Source organism: Aquarana catesbeiana, linkage group LG03, assembly GCF_042186555.1.
Source record: "Aquarana catesbeiana isolate 2022-GZ linkage group LG03, ASM4218655v1, whole genome shotgun sequence".
NCBI lineage: Eukaryota > Metazoa > Chordata > Amphibia > Anura > Ranidae > Aquarana > Aquarana catesbeiana.
Genome location: NC_133326.1, coordinates 14,517,231 through 14,533,956, shown reverse-complemented (window position 1 = coordinate 14,533,956; position 16,726 = coordinate 14,517,231).

The window sequence follows — 16,726 nt, the reverse complement described above, 5'->3', positions numbered from 1 at the left end:
GATTTCACTCTTTACTGCCTATCACAGTTTTGGAGGCCATGGAATGCCCAGGTGGCATAAAACCCCCCCAAATGACCCCATTTTGGAAAGTAGACACCCCAAGCTATTTGCTGAGAGGCATGGTGAGTATTTTGCAGCTCTCATTTGTTTTTGAAAATGAAGAAAGACAAGAAAAAACATTTTTTTTTTTCTTTTTTCAATTTTCAAAACTTTGTGACAAAAAGTGAGGTCTGCAAAATACTCACTATACCTCTCAGCAAATAGCTTGGGGTGTCTACTTTCCAAAATTGGGTCATTTGGGGGGGTTTTGTGCCACCTGGGCATTCCATGGCCTCCGAAACTGTGATAGGCAGTGAAGAGTGAAATCAAAAATTCACGCCCTTAGAAAGCCTGAAGCCGGTGCTTGGTTTTCGGGGTCCCATACGCGGCTAGGCTCCCAAAAAGTCCCACACATGTGGTATCCCCGTACTCAGGAGAAGCAGCAGAATGTATTTTGGGGTGTAATTTCACATATTCCCATGGCATGTTTGAGCAATATATCATTTAGTGACAACTTTGTGCAAAAAAAAAAAAAAAAAAATTTGTCTCTTTCCCGCAACTTGTGTCGCAATATAAAATATTCCATGGACTCGACATGCCTCTCAGCAAATAGCTTGGGGTGTGTACTTTCCAAAATGGGGTCATTTGGGGGGGTTTTGAACTGTCCTGGCATTTTATGCACAACATTTAGAAGCTTATGTCACACATCACCCACTCTTCTAACCACTTGAAGACAAAGCCCTTTCTGACACTTATTGTTTACATGAAAAAGTTTTTTTTTTTTGCAAAAAAATTACTTTGAACCCCCAAACATTATATATTTTTTTAAAGCAAATGCCCTACAGATTAAAATGGTGGGTGTTTCATTTTTTTTTTTCACACAGTAATTGCGCAGCGATTTTTCAAACGCATTTTTTGGGGAAAAAACACACTTTTTTAAATTTTAATGCACTAAAACACACTATATTGCCCAAATGTTTGATGAAATAAAAAAGATGATCTTAGGCCGAGTACATGGATACCAAACATGACATGCTTTAAAATTGCGCACAAACGTGCAGTGGCAACAAAATAAATACATGTTTAAAAGCCTTCAAAAGCCTTTACAGGTTACCACTTTAGATTTACAGAGGAGGTCTACTGGAAAAATTACTGCACTCGATCTGGCCTTCGCGGTGATACCTCACATGCATGGTGCAATTGCTGTTTATGTTTGACGACAGACCGCCGCTTGCGTTCGCCTTAGCGCGAGAGCAGGGGGCGACAGGGGTGTTTTTTTTTTTTTTTTTCTTTATTATTTTTTTGCTTTTTTAATCTTACTTTTAAACTGTTCCTTTCATATTTTTTTTTTTAATCATTTTTATTGTTATCTCGGGGAATGTAAATATCCCCTATGATAGCAATAGGTAGTGACAGGTACTCTTTTTTGAAAAAATTGTGGTCTATTAGACCCTAGATCTCTCCTCTGCCCTCAAAGCATCTGACCACACCAAGATCGGTGTGATAAAATGCTTCCCCAATTTCCCAATGGCGCTATTTACATCCGGCGAAATCTAAGTCATGAAATACTCGTAGCTTCCGGTTTCTTAGGCCATAGAGATGTTTGGAGCCACTCTGGTCTCTGATCAGCTCTATGGTCAGCTGGCTGAATCACCGGCTGCATTCTCAGGTTCCCTGTTGAGACAGGAGAGCCAGAGAAAAACACGGAAGACGGTGGGGGTGGGGGGGGCATTCCCTCCCACGGCTTGTAAAGGCAGTCTAGAGGCTAATTAGCCACTAGGATTGCTTTTACATGAAAGCCGACCGCTGGCTGAAAAGAATGATACCAAGATGATACCTAAACCTGCAAGCATCATTCTGGTATAACCACTCAAAGTCGTGAATGGCGTACCTGAAGACAAAAAAATGGTTAACAATGGTTAACAATAAAGCACAGTAAACAGTAAAGTATAAATAATTACACACCTGAAAAACAAACATGATAAAACATAATAACAATAACAATAACAATAAAACATTGCAGAATAGAATACAGTAAAAAAGAGCAGAACAATAGAGAGAGAGAATAGAGAGAGAGAGAACAATAAAACGACAACTATTTTTTTTTTATTTCATATTTTTTTTTTTTTTTACACTTTTTTTGTAACTAACTTTTATAACGGTAACCGGTTCCAGGTTCGGGTCTCTCAAAATGCGATGGCATCTTGGGAGACCCTGTGAAAGTGTGCCTAGTCTGTGCAATGCTGTACTCTACGCTAATACTCAACTAGTGAATGGTAGCGTTCAAAACATTCACCAATGCAAAGACCAGGATTGTCAGGACAGGAGGGACAATAATAGCGGGTGTCACGCCTATATCCGCGCTTGCTGCAGACACAACATCTTTTTTGGGGGGTTCGCTGGGTAGGGGTACTCGGGAGGACATAAAGAAAATGCCTCTCATGCAGCCGACTGCATTTGGTTGGGGATGTGAATGGGGGAAGTACGGGTGCTGCAGAAGCGGTGGGTTCCCAATTAGGATTGGCGAATGCAGCAGGAAGGGCATTATGGGCACGACGGGCCTGTGTTTGTCTTTTTGGTGGCAGCGGGACACTACTTGTGCTTGCCACCTCACCAGCTTGAACTGCACTTATGGGACTCGCCACGTCACCAAGTGTTACTGCAGTGCTGGTTTGACTACGACCGGGGTGTACTAGGCCGCTGGCGCTTGCCAGTTCCCCAAAACGCTACCAAAAAACTGTTAGCGATCGCAGGGATCAGGCCTGACTCTGCGAACGCTGCAGTTATGCGTTTAGTGTTTTGTAAGTGACAGTGATCAATCGATACTGCACTTGGGTGGGCTGGGCCGGGCGGAGGGGCAAAACGCAGGTGCTAGCAGGTATCTGGGCTGATCCCGCTAACACTGCGTTTTTGGGAACCCTAAACTGCTGGTGACGCTAGTATAGATCTGATCGGATCAGATATTGATCCGTTCAGATACTATACCACTAAGGGAGGTGTACGGTGCGTGCGTGGGTGTTAGCGGTACTGGCGCTAACCTGACGCTGCCTGGGGCTGGTGCTTGCCAGTTCACCAAAACGCTACAAAAAAAACTGTTAGCGATCGCAGGGATCAGGCCTGACTCTGCGAACGCTGCAGTTATGCGTTTAGTGTTCTGTAAGTGACAGTGATCGATCGATACTGCACTTGGGTGCGCTGGGCTGGGCCGGGCGGAGGGGCAAAACGCAGGTGCTAGCAGGTATCTGGGCTGATCCCGCTAACACTGCGTTTTTGGGAACCCTAAACTGCTGGTGACGCTAGTATAGATCTGATCGGATCAGATATTGATCCGTTCAGATACTATACCACTAAGGGAGGTGTACGGTGCGTGCGTGGGTGTTAGCGGTACTGGCGCTAACCTGACGCTGCCTGGGGCTGGTGCTTGCCAGTTCACCAAAATGCTACCAAAAAAACTGTTAGCAATCGCAGGGATCAGGCCTGACTCTGCAAACGCTGCAGTTATGCGTTTAGTGCCTTGTAAGTGACAGCGATCGATCGATACTGCACTTGGGTGGGCTGGGCGGAGGGGCAAAACGCAGGTGCTAGCAGGTATCTGGGCTGATCCCGCTAACACTGCGTTTTTGGGAACCCTAAACTGCTGGGGACGCTAGTATAGATCTGATCGGATCAGATATTGATCCGATCAGATACTATACCACTAAGGGAGGCGCATGCTGTGTGCGTGGGTGTTAGCGGTACTGGCGCTAATCTGACCCTGCCTGGGGCGACGCATATCACCGCCGGGTGATCAGGGGGCTAAACCTTTATTCGGTAATAAACGGCGGGTGCCCTGACACTATAAAAAAAAAACAAACTAACCAGCGTCAACCGTAACGGTTATACGGTGATCAGTGGTGAAAGGGTTAACTAGGGGGCAATCAAGGGGTTAAAACATTTATTAGGTAGTATATGGGGGTCCCTGTCGCTATAAAACTCTGACGGCGAACCTAAATATTTACCTCACTAACTAGCGTCACCAGCGACACTAATACAGCGATCAGAAAAATGATCGCTTAGCGACACTGGTGACAGGGGGTGATCAAGGGGTTAAAACTTTATTAGGGGGGGTTAGGGGGGTACCCTAGACCTACAGGGGGGTAACAGTAACTGTGCTAACACTGTAACTGTCACAAACTGACACAGCAGTAATCAGAAAAAAAAAAAAAAAAAAAAAACTGCTGGTGTCAGTTTGTGACAGGGGGGGGGGGGTGATTGGGGGGGGATCGGGGGGCGATCGGGGGGGGGATCGGGGTGTAATGTGTGCCTGGCATGTTCTACTGTGTGTGTGTGTGTTAGTGCAGTCACTCACATGCCGTCTCTCCTCGGGCCGGAACGGAAACTACCGACCCGAGGGGAGAATACATCACTTCCTTTGCTGCTGTTTAGCATACAGCAGCAAAGGAGTGTTCCCATTGGCCGGCGGCGATCGCGAGGGGGGGGCCACGAACGGATGGCCTCCCCCTCGTCTCTGATCGCCGGGGGACAGAACGGGACCGCCTCGGGCGGCGGGGGGGGGTCCGATCGGACCCCCCACCCGCGGAAGGCAAATCACGTACCCTGTACGTGATTTTGCCTGTCCGTGCCGCCTTGCCGACGTACATCGGCGTGAGGCGGTCGTCAAGTGGTTAAGGCAGATGAGGAAAAAGGATAATAAAAGGGTAAAGGGTATTCCTTGAAATCCAGATGCCTTCAGCTAGCCTCTTTGTGTAACTAAAGTAATCCTCGATGACAGGGTGTAGTAAATTTGGGTGAACCTTGGTTTATCCTTGCTGTATTGTAGCTTCCTTCTTTTATGATCCTAATGATGTTATCCACTATAGCTGCTAGCAGGGGCGTTGCTAGGTCTACAAAAGATCTGGGGCTAGAGCCCATAGCTGCATAGTAAAGAAAGTCATACGCTTGGGCGGGCATACACATGTATATACAGTAATATATGTGTGTGTATATATCCCCAGAGAGCCCCCCCTTACATCAGGGTCCCCAGAGAGCCTCCCCCTTACATCAGGGTCCCCAGAGGGCCTCCCCCTTGCATCAGGGTCCCCAGAGAGCCTCCCCTTGCATCAGGGTCCCCAGAGAGCCCCCCACTTACATCAGGGTCCCCAGAGAACCTCCCTTCCCCTTGGGGACCCCTGCAGAGACTTGGGGCTGTGGGCCCCAGATTCGGGGCTATAGCCCCAAAAGCCACCCCCTAGCGACGCCACTGGCTGCTAGAATCAATAATGTGTACTGGGCATAGATGTCTGCTTCCAGTGTCCGTTATAACATGAAATCTAACTTCTGTGGGTGAATGATGTCTGAAAGCAGAGGCTCTAACTACAGTATAACATGGGCTATGCCCGCTCACCAATCTGGAACTCAGATGAAGTTGGCAGCGATGCAGATGATGAGAAGACTCTAATGCCGTGTACACACGGGCGGACTTTTCAGCATTAAACGTCCGACGGTCTTTCCGACGGACCTTCGACGGAGTTACGATGGACTTGCTAACTACCGGACTTGGCCACACTAAAGTCTGTTCGAAAGTCTGTTCCTTTGAACGTGATGATGTACGAAGGGACTAAAGTAAGGAAGTTCACAGCCAGTAGCCAATAGCTGCCCTAGCATCCTTTTTTGTCCGTCGGACTAGCATACAGACGAACGGATTTTTCGATTGGACTCAAGTCCGTCGGAAAGACTTGAAACATGTTCTAAATCTTAAGTCCGTCTGATTTTTTGACAGAAAAAGTCAGCTGAAGGTCCGATGAAGCCCACACACGATCGGATTGTCCACCGGATTCGTTCCTGACGGACCAGTCCGGTCGAAAGGTCCGCCCGTGTGTACACGGCATAACAGGAACTCTCTCTCTGTATCCTGGCTCTGGGTAGTGGCGCCCGTCCCGCCACGCTGCAACCCACCGGGATCTGAATTGCAGGCGTCTCTGGATGGCCCCGAACACCCTCCGGTCCGCTATAAGGAAGAAGCGATGCTGTCCGCAGAGATCCCTCTGGTCATAGCTGTCCGGCTTCCCGCTGTGTACGCCGCAAATCATCAGCAACTCTCAGTCACACAGACCTCCCGCTGGCAGAGTCCAACGGCGTCCCGAGAGACTGATATAGACCGCGCCAGCTCTTTTTATATCCTTTCCCAGCAAGCTCCTCTGTCCACTCAGCATTCTTTTAATTGTAGTTCAGATCAGTCCTGCTGGCATAGTCACTTCAGCATTCTGAACTACAAATCCCATGATGCTTTGCTCTGGATCCTATCACAGGAAAAAGGAAATTGGCACACAGAGTCCAGCGAACACTAGAGGGAGCCAACCCCACATTAATAACACAGAAAATGTCTCTGGATTTTAGACAGAATACCCAGCCCTGGGCTACACTTCCTTCACAAGAAACGTCATCACCGCACGCTGTTCCACACATGTACGAACACTGCTGTCTGCCATCTTGATTAACGGTCTCTGGACTGGCCCGCGACATGTGCACCGCCGATCAGTAATAGGACACACTTGCCACTTACTACTGCGCGTAGTACCGCCATGCTAGCATCCTTTTTTATACCTGTAAAATTAAAAGTCCCCCTTTTGACTTGAATGCCCCTCGTACACTCACCGGCCACTTTATTAGGTTCACCTTAGTACCGGGTTGGACCCCCTTTGGCCTTCATTCTTCATGGCACAGATTCTACAAGGTGTTGAAAACTTTCCTCAGAGATTTTACTCCATAGTGACTTGATAACATCACGCAGTTGCTGCAGATTTGTCGGCTGCACATCCATGATGGTGATCTCCCAATCCACCGCATCCCAAAGGTGCTCTATTGGATGGAGATGTGGAGTGTGGAGGCCATTGGAGTACAGGGACCTCATTGTCCAGTGGTGAGATGATTGGAGCTTTGTGACATGGTGCATTATCCTGCTGGAAGGAGCCATCAGAAGATGGGGACACTGTAGTCATAAAGGGATGGACATGGTCAGCAACAATACTCAGGTAGGTCGTGGTGTATAAACCATGATTAATTGGTACTAAGGGGCCCAAAGTGTGCCAAGAAAATATCCCCCCCACCATTACACCCCCACCACCAGCCTGAACCGGTGATACCCCATCCCCCACACCATTACACCCCCCACCACCAGCCTGAACTGGTGATACCCCATCCCCCACACCATTACACCCCCACCACCAGCCTGAACCGGTGATACAAGGCAGGATGGATCCATGCCCCAAATTCTGACCCCACCATCTGAATGTCAGAGCTGAAATCCAGACTCATCAGACCAGGCAACGTTTTTCCAATCTTTTATTGTCCAATTTTGGTGATCCTGTGCAAATTGTAGCCTCAGTCTCCTGTTCGTAGCCGAGTGGCACCCGTGTGGTCTTCTGCTGCTGTAGCCCATCTGCTCCAAGATTGGATGTGTTGTGCGTTCAGAGATGGTATTCTGCATACCTTGGATGTAACGAGTGGTTATCTGGGTTACTGTTGCCTTTTTATCATCTGGAACCAGTCTGCCCATTCTCCTCTGACATCGACAAGGCATTTTCCTCCACGCAACTGCCGCTCACTGGATATTTTTCTCTTTTTCCCACCATTCTCTGTAAACCCCGAGAGATGGTTGTGTATGAAAATTCCTGTAGATCAGCAGTTTTTGAAATACTCAGACCAGCCCGTCTGGCACCAACAACCATGCCCACGTTCAAAGTCACTTATATCCCTTTTCTTCCCCATTCTGATGCTCGGTTTGAATTTCAGCAAGTTGTCTTCACCACGTCTAGATGGCTAAATGCATTGAGTTGCTGCCATGTGATTGGCTGATTAGCAATTTGTGTTACCGAGCAATTGTACCTTATAAAGTGGCCGGTGAGTGTATATTGCAGCTTACCAATGCTTAGACATGTTTAGACATGTTGGCTGCATTCTTTTTCTTCTGTTTTTTTTTTATGCCTTTTTTACCTTTATTTTGCCCGGTGATCCTGCCAGTAACACACTTTCCTCTCTCAGGGTGACGCCACTTTGCATGGAGGAGACACATTTGGACAGCAGCATTGTGAATCTTTTGGGGGGGAGGGGGGGTTATAGCGTTAGATGCAAGTAACCCCAGACACCTCCTTACTGTATGTGTTTTGACACATCAGTTGTGTTATATATCAGATGCTGTTAGCTGAGCTCAGAAAGTGTCATTGTAAATGCAGCATACAATTATAAATGCAGCATGCAATCCTTTAACCTTTTCACTGCCACATGTTTAAACCTTTGCACACGTTTAAAAAATTAAAAAAAAATTTAAGCCTGAAGATTATGTAAAACCCCCAAAACATTATTAAATTTCTGAAAGCAGACACCCTAGAGAATAAAATGGTGGTAGTTCCCTTTTTTTTTGGCATGCAATTTAAAGGAGAAGTATAGCAGGAAGCTTTTTTGGCTATACTTCTCCACAGCCCCGCGCTCCAGAGAGCACCGGAGGGGCAGAGCAGAGAGCCGGTGATTGGCAGTCACTGGCTCTCTGCAGCCTGAAGACCGAGAGCTGAACGATCAGCAGTGTTTGATCACTCAGTTCTTAGTCTTAGAGCTGGGTTTTTACTTAAACTCACACTACTGTTTTAACCACTAGCCGACCAGCCGCCATCATTATACTGCGGCAGGTTGGCTCGTTCCCGCAAATCGCCGTAGCTGTACGTCGGCCCTTTAAACAGCTATAGCAGGCGCGCACCCGCTGCACGGCGGATGGACCCGATGCGCGTGGCCGGCGGACGTGATGTCTGCCGGCCACGCGCGACCACATGCACGAGAGCCAGAACGGAGATGTGTGTGTGTGTGTAAACACACAAATCCCTGTTCTGACAGGAGAGGAGAGACAGATCGTCTGTTCCTACTAAGTAGAAACAGCGATCTGTCTCCTCCTCTAAGTCAGTCCCTTCCCCCCCCCACAGTTAGAAACACACACGAGGGAACACATTTAACCCCTTGATCACCCCCTAGTGTTAACCCCTTCCCTACCAGTGACATTTACACAGTAATCAGTGCATTTTTATAGCTCTGATCGCTGTATAAGTGTCAATGGTCCCAAAAATGTGTCAAAGGTGTCCGATTTGTCCGCCGCAATGTTGCAGTCCAGCTAAAAATCGCAGATTGTCGCCATTACAAGTAAAAAAAAAAATAATAAAAATGCCATAAATCTATCCCCCTATTTTGTAGATGCTATAACTTTTGCGCAAACCAATCAATTTACCAAGAATATGTAGAAGAATACATAGAAAGTAGAGGCCGGCAACTCGACAGCTTCTCCGTAGAAAATGTTTATTTAAGCATTACAGCAATAACGTCATCCAAAAATACTGACGTGTTTCGGCCTTAGGCCTTCGTCAAAAACATGTAGAAGAATACATATCGGTCTAAACTGACATTTCTTTTTTTACATTTTTTTGGGGGGGATATTTATTATAGAAAAAAGTATAAAATATTGTTTTTTTTTCTTCAAAATTGTCGCTCCTCTTTTGTTTATAGCGCAAAAAATAAAAACAGTATGGCATGTTTTGGGTTTTTTTTAATTAAAAAAAGGAGGCTTTAGTATCACTTTAACTTTAAATAATGGGGAAGAGGATTTGTGTTTGGGGGGGGGGGGATTAGTGCCAGAAGGGGGGGGGGGTTTGAGCTGGGCAAATTATTGGGGGGTGCATTTGTCCTGGGAGGAATGATTGGGGAGAAATGGGGGCGGGGGGGTTCATGCAGGAAAAGGAAGGGGGGGGCATTTGTGTCTGGAAGTATTGTTGGGCCACTGTTGGAAGGATTTGTGCTGGGAGGGGGGATATGGGGGGGGGGGCCTCCTGTGTCATTTAAACTGGTAACCTTTAAAGGCTTTTAAAGCATCGGCTATGGAGATTTTTGGGTACTGTAGTTTGGCGTCACTCCACAGGCGTATTCAATATTAAAGTGTGATGTGTAAGTTTTCTACATACTTTGCGTAACATCATCTTTTATATTTTACCGAAAAAATGGGTATCATATTGTGTTTGTGTGCACTAAAATTCATTAAAGTGTATTTTTTCCCAAAAATTTGAAGAAAAAAAAACGCTGCACAAATACTGTGTAACATAAAAGAATTGCAACACTCACCATTTTATGCTCTAGTCTAGGGCCTCTGCTTAAAAAAAAAAAAAATATATATATATATATATATATATATATATATATATATATATATAAAAAATGTTTGGGGGTTCTAAGTCATTTCCTAGCTGATTTTTACATGTATGTGAGAAATGTCAGAATTGGCCTGGGTGGCAAGCGGCTGCTCAATGACCAGGCCATTTTTTTGGGATACGGCACTGCGTCGCTTTAACTGACAATTGCACGATCGTGCGACGTTGCACCCAAATAAAATTGATGTCCTTTTTTTCCCACAAATAGAGCTTTCTTTTGGTGGTATTTGATCACCTCTGCAGGTTTTTATTTTTTGTGCTATAAACATTTTGAAAAAAAAAACCCCATATTTTATACTTTTTGCTATAATGAATATCCCCAAAAAATATAAAAAAATAAAATTCTTCATCAGTTTAGGCCGATATGTATTCTTCTACAAATTTTTGGTAAAAAAAAAAAAAAAAAAAGCAATAAGCGTATATTGATTGTTTTGCGCAAAAGTTATAGCATCTACAAAATAGGGGATAGATTTATGGCATTTTTATTATTTTTTTTTTTTTTTACTAGTAATGGCGGCGATCTGCAATTTTTATCGGGACTGCGATATTGCAGCGGACATATCGGACACTTTTGACAAATTTTTGGGACCATTGACAATTACACAGAGATCAGTGCTATAAAAATGCACTGATGATTGTTGTATAAATGTCACTGGCAAGGAAGGGGTTAACACTAGGGGGCAATCAAGGGGCTAACTGTGTTCCCTCACTGTGTTCTAACTATAGGGGGGATGGGACTGTCTAGGAGGAGAGAGAGATCGGTGTTCATACATAGTATGAACACACGATTTGTCTCTACTCCCCTGAAAGAACTGGGATCTGTGTGTGTTTCTCGCTCTGTCACGAGCGATCGCATGAGCCCGGCGGTCATCACGCCCACCAGGCACTCACATCGTCTCCGGGCACACGTTGCGGGCGCGTGTGCGTGCCCCTAGTGGTCAAAAGGCGAAGCGGCGTAAGATAACGTTTTTTCGTCCAGCCGCGCCATTCTGCCACAGTAAAAATGGCTGGTCGGCAAGCAGTTAAGGACAGCCAGCCAGCGGGTATTTTTTTTAGTACCTTTCTCTGTCCAAGGGAGTGCCAGAGAACAGACACCCATCCCTCTCCAGTAGGACTTCCATCAGGCTCTGCCACCTTTTACGCCATACCCTCCTTAACCGGGCAAGGCAGCTTGAAGTGGTTCTAAAGACTCAAGGTTTTTTTTACCTTAAAGAGGGAGTCCACCTAAAAAAAAAAATATTAAAAGCCAGCAGCTACAAATACTGCAGCTGCTGACTTTTAATAAATGGCCACTTACCTGTCCCAGGGTCCAGCGATGTCGGCAGCCGACGCTGATCACTCGCTCGACTCTCGCCAGCTGCCGCCGCCATCCTGGGTGAGGGAATCAGGAAGTGAAGCGTTGCGGCTTCACTTCCCGGTTCCCTACTGCGCATGCGCGAGTCGCGCTGCGCGTCCCTAGTGGTCCCCGCTATCTCCTGGGAGCTGTGTGTTTCCCAGCAGACAGCGCGGAGGGACAGGAAGAGGCGTAGACTCCCGTGGGAGTCTATGCCGGAAGTGGGTGCAAATACCTGTCTTAGACAGGTATCTGCACCCCCCTCTCCCCTGAAAGGTGCCAAATGTGACACCAGAGGAGGGGGGGAGGGTTCCGAAAAGCGGAAGTTCCATTTTTGTGTGGAACTCCGCTTTAACCACTTCAGCCCCGGACCATTTAGCTGCCCAAAGACCAGAGCACTTTTTGCGATTCGGCACTGCGTCGCTTTAACTGACAATTGCGCGGCCATGGGACGTTGCTCCCAAACAAAATTGACTTCCTTTTTTTCCCACAAATAGAGCTTTCTTTTGGCGGTATTTGATCACCTCTGCGGTTTTTATTTTTTGCGCTATAAGCAAAAGAAGAGTGACAAGTTTGAAAAAAAACACAATATTTTTTACTTTTTGCTATAATAAATATCCCCAAAAAATATATAAAAAGACATTTTTTTCCCTCAGTTTAGGCCGATATGTATGTAAAAAATCGCAATAAGCGTTTATTGATTGGTTTGCGCAAAAGTTATAGCGTCTACAAAATAGGGGATAGTTTTATGGCATTTTTATTATTATTATTTTTTTTACTAGTAATGGCGGCGATCAGCAATTTTTATCATGACTGCGACATTATGGCGGACAGATCGGACACTTTTGGCGCGAGTTTGGGACCATTCACATTAATACAGCGATCAGAGCAATTAAAAATGCATTGATTACTGTGTAAATGTGACTGGCAGTGAAGGGGTTAACCACTAGGTGGCGCTGTAGGGGTTAAGTGTGTCCTAGGGAGTGATTCTAACTGTGGGGGGGAGGGGCTATGTGTGACACGACACTGATCATCGCTCCCGATTACAGGGAGCTGTGATCAGTGTCCTGTCACTAGGCAGAACGGGGAAATACCTTGTTTACATCAGCATTTCCCCCGTTCTTCCTCTCCGTGAGACGATCGCGGGTATCCCCGCGGACATCTAGTCAGGACCCGCGATCACACTCACGGAGGTTGTGGCGGGCGCACGCACCGCCCGCAAACCGCTTCTCTGCCTGTACGTGCCCTTCTGCCGACGTATATCGGCGTGAGCCGGTCGGCAATTGGTTAATGCGTTTTATACATTAAGGTAAAAAAATCCTCCTGGGTGCAGCTCCCCCAAGACCCCCCCCCCCCTCCCCTTTATACTTACCCAAGCCCCATTTCGATCAAGCAATGTGCATGAGAGCTGTGGCTCTCCCGGTTGCATGCACCTCCCCAGGTCACAGCCCAAAGCAAAGAGAGCTTACTAGGCCACTCCCCCAAACCTTTACAGCCTCACCCCAGCATGCACCACTGGCATGTACCTCCTAGTGGTAGCTAGAGAGAATTTAAAGTGATTGTAAATGATCACCTTGTAAAACAACCCATTCAGTTTAAATTAGAAATGAAGTGCAAAAAAAAAAATGTTTTCCCTTTTTTTGTAAGTGATCACATTCCCTCTGTTCTCAGCTGCTTGAGAGAGCTGGGGAAGGAGAAACATCAGGACACTGAGCTTCCCAGTGACAGGCTGTGCAGCGGGGGGGGGGGGGGGGCGTCTGATCATCGGAGAAGAGCTTCCCAGCACAGCTAGAGAACTGACCACGATGTGCTCTTCTGCTTAGTGTGGTAAATTTTTTAATAGGAAAGCAGAGGGACTGGCAGGAACACCAGGGATTTCACATAAAGAATGCAATACATAGAGAACAGGAGACTTTATCATATAAGTACATGGTACAGCAGCCACATATCAGGAATATGAAATGTTGGGGTAACAATCCCTTTAGGTTTGTTACCCCAACAAAGGCTAGCCAACAAGGCTCAATAGCACAAGATTACCACCAGTGCTGGGACAAGGCCACCTACTGCCCAGGGCGAACATGCTAAACTGAGCCCCAAGATGTATGAGAATAATGTGTCAGCAAAAATCCCCCCCCCCCCCAAAGATAAACCTGATCACTAATCTACATGATCATCCCCTAAGCATAAATTCCCCTTCCTCCCAGTACAAATACACCTACCTGCTGAAATACCCCCCCCCCAAAAAAAAAAATCACCCCTCCTAGCATTAATCCTCTGCAACTAAACTTTACCCTCCAAGTACACATCCTGTCCCCCCTTTCACCACAAATTCCCCCTCCTAGCACAAATTATCTTCTCTCCCACCCCTCCGCCCAACACAGATCCCTCTAATTCACCACTCCTTGCCCCACCCCCAATTTCCCAGTCCTTGAACAATTCTTACCCCCTGCCGCCCTCCCAATTCCCCCCTTCCAACAAAAATCCCCTCCCCTCCAATCTCCTTTATGGTTCCTTCGCACCTCACATAATACCACAGTGCCCAGGGCAGCCGCCCCTCCTGCCCCCCCCCCTCCCGTCCTGGACCTGATTGCCACCGCCCCCTATAACTATTGGCCTAAATGCCAGTGACACCCAGTGGCGGCAGTAGGGAACTGCAGCAATCCTAAACCAAGTGAAGAAAACTACAATCTACCCCCAAAAAACTGCTGCCCAGGAGAGTTACATTTTTTAAGAAACGGGGTAGCTACATCTAAAAAAATGAACGCAGTCTGCCATAGCCAAGATAAACTTTATTCTCTACAATTTTAAATCAGTCACAAAGGACATGGAAGAGTTAAAAAAAAAATTTCAAATGTCGACAAAGTCAGCTTTTTTCCGCAAAAGTGCTTTTTTACCAGGAAAGCAGAGTCAGAAAAATTAGAAAAGGGAAAATGGCATTCATATAAGAGTGGGACTGATCTATGGCAGGAGAATATAGATCCTGATTATGAGCACAGAGACTGACAGAGACAGCAGGCTCCGGGATTTATGGATGTGGTGAGAAAATATCTCAAGATCATGTTATTCTAATGGAGTGATTTATCAAACTACCTATAAAAATCCTCCTTCATAAATCAATAGGCAGCAGGACTAAGAAAGTCTTTGTCAGTGGAGAGTCTTCTCTGTCACTGAATAGGAATCAAAGACAAGGAGCCGCGGCATAACTAGAAATTAGATGGATTACTAAGTAAAAGGGCCCATTACCCCTACAAGACATTCTCCGACTACCTGACACAAACTGTCTCCTACAAAGAGCTGTGTGCTAGACTAAACCCAGCCTTATACCTGCCATCACCAACGCGTTTCGCTGCTTTTTTATGTGTTTTTTTCTAATTAGGTCACCTTAGATTTTTTTTCTGGTATAACGGTGAATTCTACAAATTTTCGGGTCGTTGGAAATTTTTTAAAATACAGTGACTGCTTCTCAAGAATTTAGTAGGTCTTTAGGTGGGACTCCAGATAAAATATAGTTTCTTCTTTTGAAGAAAATATCAATGAAGATCTCATTTACAAAAATATATTGTTAAGATTAGGGTTGCACCGATACCACTTTTGTAAGACTGAGTACAATACCGATACTCGCCAATACCGATTACCAATACTTTTTTTTAATGTTATGTGACAGCAGCACTGATGGGCACTGATAGGGTGGCACTGATGAGGAGGCACTAATATGCAGCACTGATGGGCACTGATGAGGCGGCACTGATGGGCACTGATGAGGCAGTACTGAAAGGCACTGATGGGGTGGCACTAATATGCAGCACTGATGGGCACTGATAGGTGGCACTGACTGATGGGCATTGATAGGCGGCACTGATGGGGAGCACTGATAGGCAACAATGATGAGGTGGCACTGATAGGTGGCACTGATGGGTGGCACTGATGGGCACAGAAAGGCAGCACTGATTGGCACTTGGCTGGCATAATGATGAGACCTAATATTCAATTCTGCTAGCAAGTTGAAGACAGACAAGTGCCTGTTCCGTCTGAAGTGACCACCTGTCATATTCGGTAACCGAAGTGACACTGCAACGCCCATCTTGGTACACCCTTCACTCGGCCGCAGTAAGCCTGCAGTCAGACTGCGGCAGCGGACATCTTGTTACACCCAGCCCATATAGTTAGTGGTGTTCTGACGGAATGTTACTTCCGTTACCGAATGCGACGGGTCGGGGATTCTTAGAGAACACCCGGCATTGGGAACATAGTGGCTGCACTGGGGGCCCCTGCCAGCTTACCTGCCACTGCTGCCAGCTTGTCGTGTTGACTCCCTCTCCGCCCACTGACTTCCAGGACTGACGCCTCTTCATTCAGAGGTATCGGATTAAGCATCGGAGCATTTGCACTAGTACTTATACTAGTATCGATATCGGTGCAACACTAGTTAAGATAGAACAAAACCAGAGGCGGGCAACAAAAATGGTGAAAGGTCTGAGGGGTAGAACATATCAGGGGACACTTCAGGATCTTAACCCCTTAGTGACTGAGGGTAAAATAAATGTAGCACCCTCTAGTGTGCTAGGTTAATAGTTTTGATTTTTAGCAGTGTAGGCAAATTTATGCAGGCTTGGCTGGCAGCCAGGCCTGCTTCTTTTGTTTCCTGGGTTGGCAGAAATCCAAGGAGAGCTGGATCACTCACAGGCGGCGTCACTGAGACCTCCCACTTGTTTCCAGAACATGCTGGAACCTTCTGGAAAGAAAGGAGGAGAGGAGAGGTGGAGCTGCCTGGAGTATTCTGAGGGCCCTTAGCAATCCCCAACTTGGGTTGGCAGGGGGCAGGCCTCCTCAAATACTCAGGGTCAGCCCAGCTGGGGAAGGAGTTGTTCAGGTGGAAGCTGGAGATGGAGTGTTAGGCTGACGTAGCCTTTGAGGGAGCTCCCCAGTCTGGGGTGGGGGGGGTGACCTCGGGCTCGGGTGCGGACGGGACCTTCCTAAAACCAACGGAGGTGTCCTGAACAGGAGGCACGGGAGAAAGGAGGACAGCAGGAGAACACTGCCAGGCAAGTCTCCAGGAGGAACAACAGGTTGCAGCCAAGAGGGCTGGTGACTGGGATGGGTCCAGAGCAGTGACGTGCGGGAGGTGAGTGGCTGGTTA